Genomic DNA, 13021 nt, shown 5'->3' with positions numbered 1-13021 from the left:
AGCAATGATGTGCCAACTGTGCAGAATACAAACTGGCAATGATCTGCGAAGTGCAGAGATTGAACTGGCTTGTAGCTTAGAAAAGCCTTATTCGTTTGTCACCAACAGCTGCTGGGAGCTACTTCTGAATCCCCAGACAACTGGTGCCATGCGGACATACTAGTGTGGCGTTAACTGTTTGGGAATGCCTGATACAGAGCGGCTGCTTTTAGCTGCTGCTCATCAAATCTTTATTTCCGTGCCTGTAAGTGGTCATACACTTCACTTCGCGCATAACGTTACTGTGGAGAGTGCAGCTCTTATCCTCTGTATTTTTAAGTTAAAAGAGCAGGTTTGTGGTTAATATACGCTATTATTGGGCTACCTGGACCCTTGGATATGGCCGAAGAATGGATGTGGAAATAAAGTTAGGACCACAACAAGAATCTAAAAAGAACAAGTTAGGGGTGATAACATACGATTATTGGGCGTGCTGAGACTTTGATGTGGTCGTCGAATGCTTGTGGAATGGTAATCGTGATGACAACAACAATCCAAAAAGAATGTATGAAGTATGGAACAGCACACAGAGGGGTGGCAACAGGTTACCCGCATACCTCGAGTACAGTGTGGATTGCATTGGCCCTGGGGAAGACGTCAACATCAAGTAGTCATTGGAACTAGTGGGGGCACCATTCGAGCTACAATAATAATGTTGGAGTATTGACTCATTGATGCCCAGATCAATATATGTGAAACTCAACATAAGTTGTTCAACATCTTGTGACTTGTTGCACACTAGTTGGCCTGTGGTCAAGCAGTTATCCATGGGGTGGGAGTGTGCCACCTGGTGATTGCATCTACACCACTCTGGGTATACGCATCCTGCACCTACACCACTATGGGTATACCCATCCCAGGTTTTTAATGTAGAGCAGTGGCACTTTCAGATACTTATTATGTCTCAATGTTTACATGATGCCCTTAGATTTTCTGTGATTTGCTGTTTTTGTATGAATAATTAATTACGATGCGTTTTGTATGAATTAAAATGTATTGCTGTTTTTGCATACTCTGGTGCGACACTTGGAATATAATGAATTTGCTTCCAATTAAATGGTGACATTGCTAATGTGGTAGTAATATTGTTGATCTATGAAGATGGTGTGTTGTGTATTGCAAGGGGTCCTAGCACATCATTGCCAGCTTGTATTCTGCAAAGCTCTCAAATTATCCTAAGTGGGTTTGCTAGAAACTGGTAATGAGGTGTTCTCAAAGTGTAATGTAAACTGGTACTGATATGCTAGCTAGGTTTACAAATACATACTCGGTTCACAGTTCAAACAGCAAGTAAAGAGCGCATGAATCAAGGAAAAAAGTACAAAGACGAGGCCAGAACACAGTGATAACACCCGATCATCATACTTCGAATTGGCTTGTCCTATAAAGGTGTATACCAATATCAAATCTGTATAATGTTAGGTAATGGTGTAACAAAGTAGACGCACATCTTGTTCGAAAGAAACATTTAATAATCCAGCCCTCCTTGGTGTCCTCCTCCAAATGCATAAGGTTAGAGAATGAGTGACCAAAGGAGCCATCAGAATTTATTTAGCAACAATAATTGATGCATAAGCGTAAGGAGCTCAAAGAAGTAGACCTCAATTCAAACATACAATAGATACATTGTTTGTCCTCCAGTTTAACCATTTCCGTCTCCCTTTTCGACAGAGGGCCCACATATCAAGAAGACAAAAGTACCAAAACAGCTGGGAAGACCTAACGGCGTACACTCGGGGAAGAGCTACTTGCACAGCAGCCTAAACCGTAGTAGCTGCACATAACAGTTAAAGGCAGAGCAGATTGGTTTACCATGACCTTTTTCCCTTTGCAGCAAGTGTTTAGAGCTCAGAAATCCTGCTCTCCACTATTGGTCGAGTGGGGTGCAACATAAGATCGGCTTCTAACCCCCAATTAATGTCCTTTGAAGTCATGTCAAAGCCGGGGGCAGAATAACCTTTGTAACCAGCTTAATGTCTCATATGTAGCAGCACCACGATGCCCACGGGCTGTTGTGCGCTTTAAAAATACGAATAAATAAATAGTCCATACCAAAGGTACCAACGACAGGACACAAAACCCAGGTGAGCTTGGGACGGGGAACCAAGCGCCAGTCAATTGGCTTCATTACCACCTCTGTTTCTCACAGGACCTAGAACATGTTTAAATCTGTGCTGGTACTAGACCAGCACAGATCATCCAGGAGACGTTTGCACCATTACTTGATGAGCACTGTCCCGTATCAGGTAATAAAATCGTTGCAAAAATGTCGCCGGGAAAAAATAATCGCGGCAAACCGTGGTTTGACCCGGTAAAGGTGTACCCTATTATACCATTTTTAAAGAGAGCAGGGGCTGCGGGGGTGTCCCCCGCTCCCCTTAAATGGCATAATGGGTCCGGGAGTTGCGGGGGTGTCCCCGCATCCTTTACATGATTGTGGTGGCAAAACCACAGCATTTGTGCTGCAATATTTTGTATACACGACCATTTTTGCCACGATTTTAAGACCTGGAACTCACTGTCCCATAGAGGTGGTAAATTATGTGTTGCTTTGTATATTATCTGTTGCCCAGTTTAGTACATCTACTCAACTATTCTACCCCTCTTGCCAATATGTCATCCATCAGCAACAACCTATACATAGTTGGCTGATAATAGTGAGGCCTGGGAAAGTTGGCAAAGGACAGATGGAGGGTACAACTATGTATGTAGAACCGACAAATCCATAAACCAGTTCACAAGGACACCCTAGCGTGTGTGTTCACGATCTCTGGCTTGTTTTTAAATCTAAGATGGTAAAAATCATCCAGTGCACCCTACTGGAGATTGTCATTGAAAGTCGAGATACCAGCCTGCTGCCATGTTTTCCAGTTTAACTTAATCTCCTAACCTTGACATCCAGATTTTTCCATAGGATGGTCCCTGTTGAAAGAAGATACATTTTCCCTCCCCAATTTGTTGTTAACCTGCCAACAGTTCTGTACCTCTTGTACAGCCGGAAAGGAGATGTGGAAGACCGCAGAGAGACATCAGTTGACAGTAGGCAGACCATAGGAGTTGGGTGCCTGGACATTTTCTACAATGCTGCACAAGATGGAGTTGTGGCACAGTGGTGGAGGAATCCGAGCGTGACTGCCCCTTAATAGCGGTCCTACAAGGCAAACTTTGATAATTGTTACTAGTGATTTTTGAATGAGGAAGATTCACTGAGAAAACCATCACACCCAATATGTACATGCACCGAAAACTCTCAGGTGAGGAGTAAGTAACACCGCTCGTTATCCTCTCGTCTCAGCAGTTCTGTGTAACATTCGGAGTTTGATAGATGGCCGTTTTAACTCTTTCATGAAGCTTCCTTATGTGAGCCATTAGTTCTCATTGTCTATCTCTGTCTAGTATAGGTTCTGTGAGAAGCATATAACTGTACATTTGTTTTTGTATAAACTAATGTTAATTGGTCTAGAGTGATTAACTTTATGTCTAGAAGTATAAAGAATGCTTGTGATGGGTGCTTTTTAGCAAACGCATGCAACCTTAGAATTTACTGTTTTGGGCCTGCCACTCTTCCACCCCAGGCAGTACTGAGGTTCTGGTTCTAGACCCAAGGAGCACACAGACTACAGTCATGGGTAGAGTGCTCAGAGCTCATTCAGGAGGAGGATTGCTTTCTGCAGGTTTGTATACGCCTATTGTTAAAGCAACTGATGAACGAAGTAGCTGTCTGGCCTTAATAGTGAAATAAGGAGCTCTGTCAGTTAACCACTATGGATTTAGAATTCGTATACTGCTGTAGCTGTAACATGCCAGCCAAGTCTAATTGCCAAAATCCTTTCCCTTTGTGAGTGGCATGTGCAAAATAATGTGTTGATCTTTCTAAGTAAATTCAGGCTAGATTTCCTTTTTGACACCGTTTTGTCCTTTTTTCTTTTGCGGCCTGATGCCCGCGGGCTTCGGCGCATTACAAATAAGTAAAATAAAAAAACTCCTTCCAAGTGGTCACACACGGCTGATTCTCCGTAAATCCAGCCAAGTGAAGCAGGCATTTAATAGTTGTATTTATTATGTGTATACCTGAGTGCCTGAAGTACCAAAGTCTATTCGTAGCCATGTGTTTGAGGAGCTGTTGATGGGAGTTGGCTTGATCCAAATATGCAATCAATAGGAACATAGTCACTATGGACCTGATTCACAGAACGTTTTCCTATGGGATTGCGCCATTATAAAACACTTCAATGAATCAGGTCCATATATATCTGTTCCCCTTTGGACCTTCTCATCCAGAAATCCATGGACTGCATGGGCGTTAAAGCTGAACTTTCTCCTCCTCCTCCTCCAGTTTGATGGAGCTGCTGTTCTGACATGTCTGGTGTCCTGTTCGATTCCTTTTTCCACTGGTCCACATAACCGAACTGTGTGATCCAGTGGAAACCATGCAATCGTAGTGTGACTTGTCCGACAGAATTGAGAGTCCCTAAAGTGATTTTCTTTGCAGCTTGTGCTGTTTAAAACAACTCCTCACTCATGGTTTGTGTGTTGCTCCATATATTCTAATAGTGCTGTTCATATATTGCACACTGCAAAGTTATTTGTCTTGGCTCACTGGTGGACCTTCTTATAATGTCCCTTTCCATGATGCCCTCTGGTATGAACGATTAAAATGACCCGTGTTGTAATGCCCTTGTCTGCGACATCACTTCTGAATTGTGATGCGAATGCATAAGCAAATCCGGGGGGCTCCTGTCTTTTGCTGCACCCGCCCTGTAAAGAAATCTCATAGATTAGTGCCCTGTATACAAGTGCGGTGACTGTAAGAATGCCACCTAGCACGAATGTTACCAAAGAAGTGGGTTGGGCGCGCGAATAACACTATACAGACATGTGCGCAGCGGGCACCACAGAGGCGTTTTGCTCCGCCACCCTGTGTAAACTATGTTGGGGACATATTTGAAAGTTGGTCACGCTACACTTAGTCTAAAAGTTGGACGTTCAGCCTGCAATACCCCCATGGCATGTGCAAATGCTGTAATTGGGCTACGGGCACTAGGCTTCTCTCTACGTGTTGCTACCAATGTGCTAGGAACTTGAGAGCAGTGTTGGATGACGCCCAATTTCCCCAGCTCCGTGCGTTGGTCACGTGTTGTGTGTACTCCTTGCAGGGTGAAACGGTAGGTAACCTTGTCAAAGCTCCCCACGCTTGGGCAGAGTGTCCCCCTGACAGCGTGTTACGTTTGGGACAGTGACCTTCTGTTGCGGTGTGAGCATCACTCCGCAACCGCAGTCTGTTTACAGGACGTCTCCTAGGCTTCTGCGGAAGGAGGCTTCCTGAACGGGCATTGTTGCAACACATCCCGGGGCGAGAGCGGAACAGCGTCGCTATGCGCAATAGGACGCCTCCTGTCAGCGCGGGCATGTTGCAACGTGTTTGTTAATCAAGTGAAACAAGAGTGCAGTAATGCGACCACCACAGAGGCAGGTTACCGGACCCGATGCAATAGTGGTAAGTTTATCAAACCGAGCTGTTGGATTTCCTTTAACAAAAGGGCTTCTTGCATGATGTTGTCGTTCCCGTTTCACCGTCAACCAAAAAATACCGGTAGTTTGTTTTTCAGTTGCTTTCAAAGTATAGTTTAATTCTCAGCCCTGGGAATTCGCAGAGGTGAGTTTTAAATCTGCTTCGCGCTTTTTCGGTTTGGCTATTAGGTGGCGCTAGCCATCTATACAGTTTAAACTATTGCATAGGCATAGCAGACATATGGCAACATCCTGGAGCACCTGCAAGTCAGATTTCAACACAGAAAAGGGGGAAAGGAATGTTTCCATGGGATTGTATTGGGGTTCGAATAGTTTTAGATGGGTGAAAGTAAAAATAGCAATATTTATAATTGAAAAATCGTCAGTCTCACGTCTAAATCTTGAGGGTTGGCATGTATGGATTTAGGGGACATGGCATGCGAGAAGGAAGGGACGCACAGCCTGCAGAGGTTTGATTATGTGTGCCCATGGCCATGCAAGGCTGTCAGAAGATGCAGTGAGGCCCGGGGCAAAACATTTGGTGAGGCCCCCTTTCAATTTTTTGCACTCAGCCAGCGGCGGCACATCTGCAAACAGGAGACTCGAGAAATCTACCCTTGAGTTTGTGTGCAGGATTCCAAATATGGTTTATTAATACAACTCCAAATCAACTACAGCAAAGTTAGATTTATCTACTGAATAAAGGTTCATGCCAGACTAACTTTTTTATCATATGAATAAATATATATAGGATGGCATGAGCTCTCCACTGCGCCACCTCCAATTCTCTGAGGGTCAGTCACTTTTCCAAGCAAAGAGTTGAGGTCAGATCTCTTTCTTCGGCTGGGGCCTCCCTCTGGAAACAGCCTCCCTGCCTCGCTGAAACTTGAGGAGAACCATCTATGGTTCTGTTAGCAACTCAAGACCTATCTCTTTGATTCCGCTTTCTCTCTTCCTCTCTCTTGCTGATCACCTGTCTGATCCATGCGCTGGTCACCTGGTAAAGCTCTGAATTCGGGCCCAGGTCCCTGCCTGTCCTGTTGCAATCCCGCACTGCCTCTTGGCTCCCCTGCACTTGTGGTCTGTAACCCTACAGTCCCCGCTCTTGCTCTTATTCTCCACCCGTTGGCTGTACTTATGAGTACCCACACTTGCCACCCGTTGGCTGCACTCTTGTTTCTCCTTTGTTCTGCACTTCTGCATCCTACCCCACCCTCAGCACTTCTCCCCTCCCCCCTTCCTGCTCTTGCGCGATCTGAATGACACAAGGCCTAGTAAGATCTTTGTTTTTTCCTACTCTTTTGTTTCTCCCTCCTTGCCTTCTCGCGCCTAGAAACACTTGTGTACAGGCACGTTATAAATGCCATATCATATCATTAAGGAGCACCCTGCCCCCGTGTGCGCATTAAAACACATCATACACAGTGACAAATGATGTACAGTGGAGGCTGGTACATTTCTGAACTTAAGAGGCTTAAATGTTTGTGCCAATTAGGCAGGATCAACAGAGCACAGTGAGGGAGCTCAAACCAAACAAGGGTTGCTTGAGGGCTGTTCTCACTCCCAAGAAAATGTTTGAAACATTGGGTTAAAAGTATGCATTTTACAGCACTTTCTTTGCAAAATTGGGTAGAAATCCATACAGTTTGCAATTGGTTTTGTATGGAAGCACATGGAAATTCCCAATAGTTGCAAATCACAAATTGTGCATAGGAACATTTTCCAATACATTTCATGCCGCCTTTCCACGCGAGATATGCTAGTATAAAAATATATTCATGCTGGTTGTTCTAATTATGTCGATGCAGGCTGAATCAATATATGCCATTATTACCATGTACGGACTCCCAGCCAGTAAAAATGCCATGCCACAGAAAGTATATCCAGGCTGACTGTGTACCATAAGTGTTATTGCTGGCTAGATTGGCCTACATTCAATGTGGGCCAATTTAGCCAAGTAGTATGTTTGCTTTAACCTTGATGCATAGTCCTGTGCATCAAGGGTAAAGCAAAAAGAGCACTGGCAATGCTAACATTTTGGGCATTCGTGTAGGCATGGGAAAGGCACTTCTGTATTGGTATTAGCTGGCCATTGATAGTGCCAGTGCAAAATGGTTGGGTACCTGAGCAGCTAATAGCAGTGCCTGGTAAATGCCTAATACTTATACACAAGCCAAAACTGTTGGCTTTGCCAATGCTTATTTTTAAAAGAACCTCAGTGAAAGACACGCAGGGTGTTTTTAAATTGAGTGGCCAAAGGCAGACCTGATTAAGACATTTTTATTACACCAGTTATGTGCTTAAAACTCCAATGAAGTCATGAATTCTCAGAAGACTCCTTTGAGGAAACACTGTTTAAAGCTAGCTCAAGAGTTCCAGTGAGAAGGTGTTTTGGGTGGGGAGGGCAGGAACTGGGTGAGAATTGCCATAGGGATTAGCATGGCCATGAGAAGTAATTTCACTGTTAGCACCTGCATTCATATCCATACATTTTTAGGTAATTGAAATTGTGATGTGGGGTTAGCACTTGCATGCTAGGGGAGTGATTAGAAGGGAAGTGGTGACATGAGACATCTCATTCTCACGGCAGTCCTTAAGTGTGACATTTCAGAAATGAAGGCAAGAGGTAGCTGCTTGTAACATTGAAGCTTCACCAGAATAGTCTCATTCGAAATGTGGAAAGATGTTCGGTGCCCCCACACAAGGAAGTTTGCCCCTTCCTCACAACCTCTGACGTTAGCGCCTCTCCCAACATTTGAAGTGTTAGTCCCCTTTCCCCCCTGACATTTTAGCCTAGGTGCACCTCTGATGCCATGAACCCACCCCTTAATGAAGAGGCCCCCAGGGCGGCTACATTTCGGGGTGGTGCTGAACACACACTCACAAAAAACACTTTCACCCATGCATTCATACACCAGTTACACAACTCCATACATACATGCATGTATACATAAAACCAAACACAGCATTGACACAAACACCAACATGCACGCATGCATTCATACATACACATACTAATTTAATTAAAATACACATGTACACTTTTAATTTAAAATAAAAAAAACACTTACCTCCATGCACCCTTAAAAATTATCCACGCAGCCGACACGTAGACATGCTGCCTGACAAGAGAGAACTCCTCTCAAATCAGTCAGCATGATCACGCTGACAACATGAACACACTGGCTGACAGGAGAGGAGTCCTCTCCTATCAGTCAGCGTGGTCATGCTGAGCAACGTGAACACACTGACTGACAAAAGAGAACTCCTCTCAAATCAGTCAGCATGATCACGCTGACAACATGAACACACTGGCTGACAGGAGGAGAGTCCTCTCTTGTCATTCAGCATGTCCACGTTTTCAGCTGAATGACGGGAGGCAGCAGAGCCCACTTCTGAGCTCTGCTGTCTCCCATTATTCTGCTGTTTGTTGCGGAGCCAAACGGCTTCACAAGAAAAAGCAAAATCATTGCAGGGGCAGCACAGTCCCCCATGTGAATAAAGGACACGGGAGACTGTGCTGCCTTCCACTTAGGAGAGGGGGCCACGAGGCCCCCAGCAAGCGCGAGTCCGGGGCAGTTTGCCCCCCCTGCACCGCACTCGTGACGGCCCTGTGGCCATGCTAAGCTCTGTGACTTCCCCTCTCTGAACATATCACGCACCTTCAGGACTCTTTTCCCTTGTGTCAATCTGCTGCATGTCGGGTTAACGGCCCCCTTTGCAATGGCTAATCCCCCACGCTAACGTGAGATGGGGGTTTAGATTCTATTAAAGACAAGGAGGCGATGATTATGCATAACAATCTTTACTCTGAAACCACAGCAGCAAAGAAAAACTTTTACAAACAAAAAAGTTATAAAGAACAGAACTAAATAAGTTCAATGTCAATGTAAGGGAGCTCCCCAATCCATCATGGAGGACAGGTCATGCCCTGCAGGAGACCAATGAGCAGGGACCCTTCCTTATATAAGTCCATTACTCTAAACCCAACTCCTCTTTCTGTAGCTGTCTTGAACCAGACGTCCACTGCACAGATCCGATGATAAACGATGAAGGCAAATCCATCGAAGCTCTCGTACCACACACTCCACAACTTGTAACGGTGAGCCACACTCCTGATCAGAATCTCAACTCGTAGCTGTAAGAACAAGAAGCAAGAAGGGTGGGTGGATGGGAAGAACAACAAACCAAAGAATGTTCTCTCTTAAAACACCTGTGTACATGCGTGTCATAACTGTCATATCATATCATATATCGTGGGTGGGTGGGATAATAATCGCCTCCTTGTCTTTAATAGAATCTAAACCCCCATCTCACGTTAGTGTGGGGGATTAGCCATTCTATGACAAGACAGGAGGCTCATATTATGCAAGTTCGAAGCCCTTGCATCTCATTAGTACAACATGATCAATACAATAGGGACAATATAATAAAATAATAGGATTGATTCATTTGATCAATCAGCTGTTCGCAAGAGTATTGCCCAAGGCTAGGCTGTCTGAATAACGGTCTTATAAGGCATAGCCAAATCCGCTGCCAGAAAACAACTGGCAGATGTGCCAATTCCAGCGTTCCTTACAGGCACCCAAAACCACCTGGTAAAAAAGAGGGGGGGGGGAATACTGAACCCAGTTTTCATATACTAATAGGTTAGGAAAAAAACCATCGGAGTAATAAACTCCTCTGTTGTCCAATCAAACATCTAAAACACTTAAAACCATACCATCTTTGGGAACCTAGATAGCAAACAAAAGAAGATAAACACTTAGCTCTCCTGGAGATAAAGAAAAATTACCCCTTAGGGGTGAAAGCTTTGTAGGTTCCATCCAATGCGTTAAAGGAAGATATCGTATTAGAAACGGGACATGTCACATAACTACACTGGGGAACCAAGTGGGAAACAAATCTTCATAAAAGGTAAAATGGGAGTAAAAAGTTATTTTATTAATCTGTAATGGGACGACCTATCCGGAGCGGAGCTGAAAAGCAATAGACTTAACCCACAATTGTCCCCGGACATATGTGTTTCTCCAGCATGGGGTCTGGCATGGATTCACATGCTCATGAATATTCCCCGTCGTCAGGCTGGGAATCCTCGGTAAAGAAAAAACCAGTATCAGTTTCGTTTCTGATCTGTCTTTCGTAGTAATAACCAATAACTGGTCTCTGCGTCATACTGACCACAGCCAATGACTGCCCTCTACCTAAGCACCGCCTCTGGCAGCCATCTTCAGATTTTTACCGCACGTTCATGTGTTGGGATCCTCGTGCTATTGCTCTCGAGCGTTAGTGCTATTTTTTTCACGTTTTTTCTCAAAAACTTCGTTTTTTAGGTCAAAAGAGCCTCAAGCTCCACCGACTCTCTATCCGATCAACGGGGACCCGTGTCGGATTCGTCTGCGCCCCTCAAGGGTGAAGATTCGTCGAGTTACGCTTTTGGAGGACTCCAGAAGTTTCTCAGGCCCGGTCATGGCCCAGGAGAAGGGAAGCTCGACGCCCGGAAAGCTGTTCAGGGTCTGCCCTGGATGCCAGCTGCAGAACGTCTTCAAGGAGGACGAACACTCCTTTTGTCTCTACTGCCTACATGAGGACAAGACGCACGTGGAGAAGGACTGTGCGTTTTGCGGCAACATGTCGGAGCGGACCATGAAGGACCACCATCAACGTCTCGCCAACTGGCTAGAAGGGAAGAGCCCGTCCGGCGAGAAGAAGAAGAAGAAATCTGAGCGGTCTTCTAAGACCTTTGAGGACGCCCCGGCGACGGGGGTCCAACATAAGGCCAAGCACCGCGAGTCCGCTGGCACCGGGAGCGCCGAACGGTCGGGCTCTACGGGCGCCAGGCAGGGCGCACCCTCCCCGGCACCATCAACCACGAGCCAACGCTCTGGGTCGGGTAAGAGGAAGGCCGAGCACCCGGCGAAGCTCCTGGAGAGGCCCCGGTCGAGCTCGAAGGCCCCATCGGAGGGGGAGCGAGGCGGTGTCCCCCCCCCTCAAGGATAAGGCGGTGAGCGCACCTAAGGTGGTGAAGGCCTTAATCCATCCGGCCAAGCCCTCTATCGAAACTGTCGCGGCGGCCCTGGCTCAGCCTGTGCAGGCTACACCAGTGGTGGCGACCTCGGGGCTCAGAGTCTCCCTGCCACCTCGGAGGGAGTCATCTTTTGTGCCCATCGATAGGACCCCCGTGAAATCCCCTGTGGGGAAGAAAAAGGGGGGGCAGGGCGTCGTCGTAGATTCGGCCTCAACCTCGGAGGAGGAGCTGGTCGAAGTCTTAAGCCACGGCCTCGGCGTGGAAGAAGACCGACCCGTCGGGATGGATCCTGACGCAGGTGACGACGACATCGTCGAGGGTACCGACGGGGCCCCTGATCGCCCGTCGGATTCCCCTCTGCCAGCGCCGCGAGACAACTCGGCGGCCATTTTGTTGGCTATACAGTCCTTATGCTCAGAGATAAGGACGAGACTACCGTTGCCGACGGAACCTCTCCCGTCGGGGAACCCAGAACCGGGACCTTCTGGTGTTCCCCCTACCAAGAAAAGAAGGATCCACCCTCTGCCTCCTTTTCAGCCGTCGCGCCCCTTCCAGCCCTCCTCCCCGTCCACCCGAGGGGATGATACGGGGACTGACACGGCAGCGACGGGTACGGACGACGAGGTATACGACGAGGATGTACCGTCGTCGCCTCCCACCAGGGCTTCTCCGCCCGACGAGATTGGATCGTTCCACTCCATGATCTCCAGGGCATCCGAGCTTTTTCAACTATGCCCTGAGGAGAAGAAGAAGGAAGGTTTCCTTTATCAGCGGCGCGAGGCCAAGAGGAAGACGGTCCTCTCAGTGCCTCTATTGGACGACATTTGGGATGAGGGCCTCACCCTCCTCAAGAACCCTTCCACGACGCCAGCTAGAAGAGACCGGTACGAGAAGAAGTACCGGGTCCCGGACACGGCCCCCCTGTGCCTCCGGGCGCAGCCTACCCCAGACTCCGTCGTCTCTCCTCGGCGGCCAGGAAGAAAGCGGGGGGGGGGGTGCGGCCTCCACATCGACTTCCCCACCGGACGGTGAGGGAAAGAAATTGGACGCTATGGGACGCAGAGTCATCTCGTCGGCAGCGACGACGATTAAAGCGGCCAACGCCTTGGCTATCGTGGCCCGCTACGACAGGGAGCTCTGGTACAAACTGGCTCCCCTGCTGGACTTCCTGCCGGACGACAAGAGGACAGAGGCCCTGGAGATCCTGCAGGAAGGTGAGGTGGCTTCGGACCACGCCATTACCGTTGCGACGGACATCGCCGACACTGGGTTCCGCCAGTTGGGCAACGGCGTTTGCCTTAGGCGGCGTGGATGGCTCAAGGCTACGGACTTCCGTCAAGACGTTCAGACCAGAGTCCTGGACATGCCCTTCGATGGGAACAACCTGTTTGGCAAAACAGTGGACGATTCCCTTCAGGCCATTAAAGCGGACACTGAGACGGC

General features: G+C 47.3%; 1 protein-coding gene across 3 annotated transcripts in view; it reads left to right on the top strand.

Moving 5' to 3' along the window:
- Positions 1-13021, top strand: part of CEP68 (centrosomal protein 68) — a 277505-nt gene that overhangs the window by 16796 nt on the left and 247688 nt on the right. Inside the window, exon 1 of one of the 3 annotated variants that reach the window (XM_069608165.1) lies at positions 5390-5536. The exons of the other annotated variants lie outside the window; for them this stretch is intronic. The gene's annotated coding sequence lies outside the window, so the exon portion shown is untranslated. Of the gene's footprint in view, positions 1-5389; positions 5537-13021 lie in introns of those variants that run through there. 3 annotated transcript variants of the gene reach the window in all.

This window comes from Ambystoma mexicanum, chromosome 4q, assembly GCF_040938575.1.
Source record: "Ambystoma mexicanum isolate Mex_15411 chromosome 4q, UKY_AmexF1_1, whole genome shotgun sequence".
Taxonomy (NCBI): Eukaryota; Metazoa; Chordata; class Amphibia; order Caudata; family Ambystomatidae; genus Ambystoma; species Ambystoma mexicanum.
The sequence above is the reverse complement of the archived record's forward strand: the minus strand, read 5'-3'. Positions and strand labels throughout refer to the sequence as shown.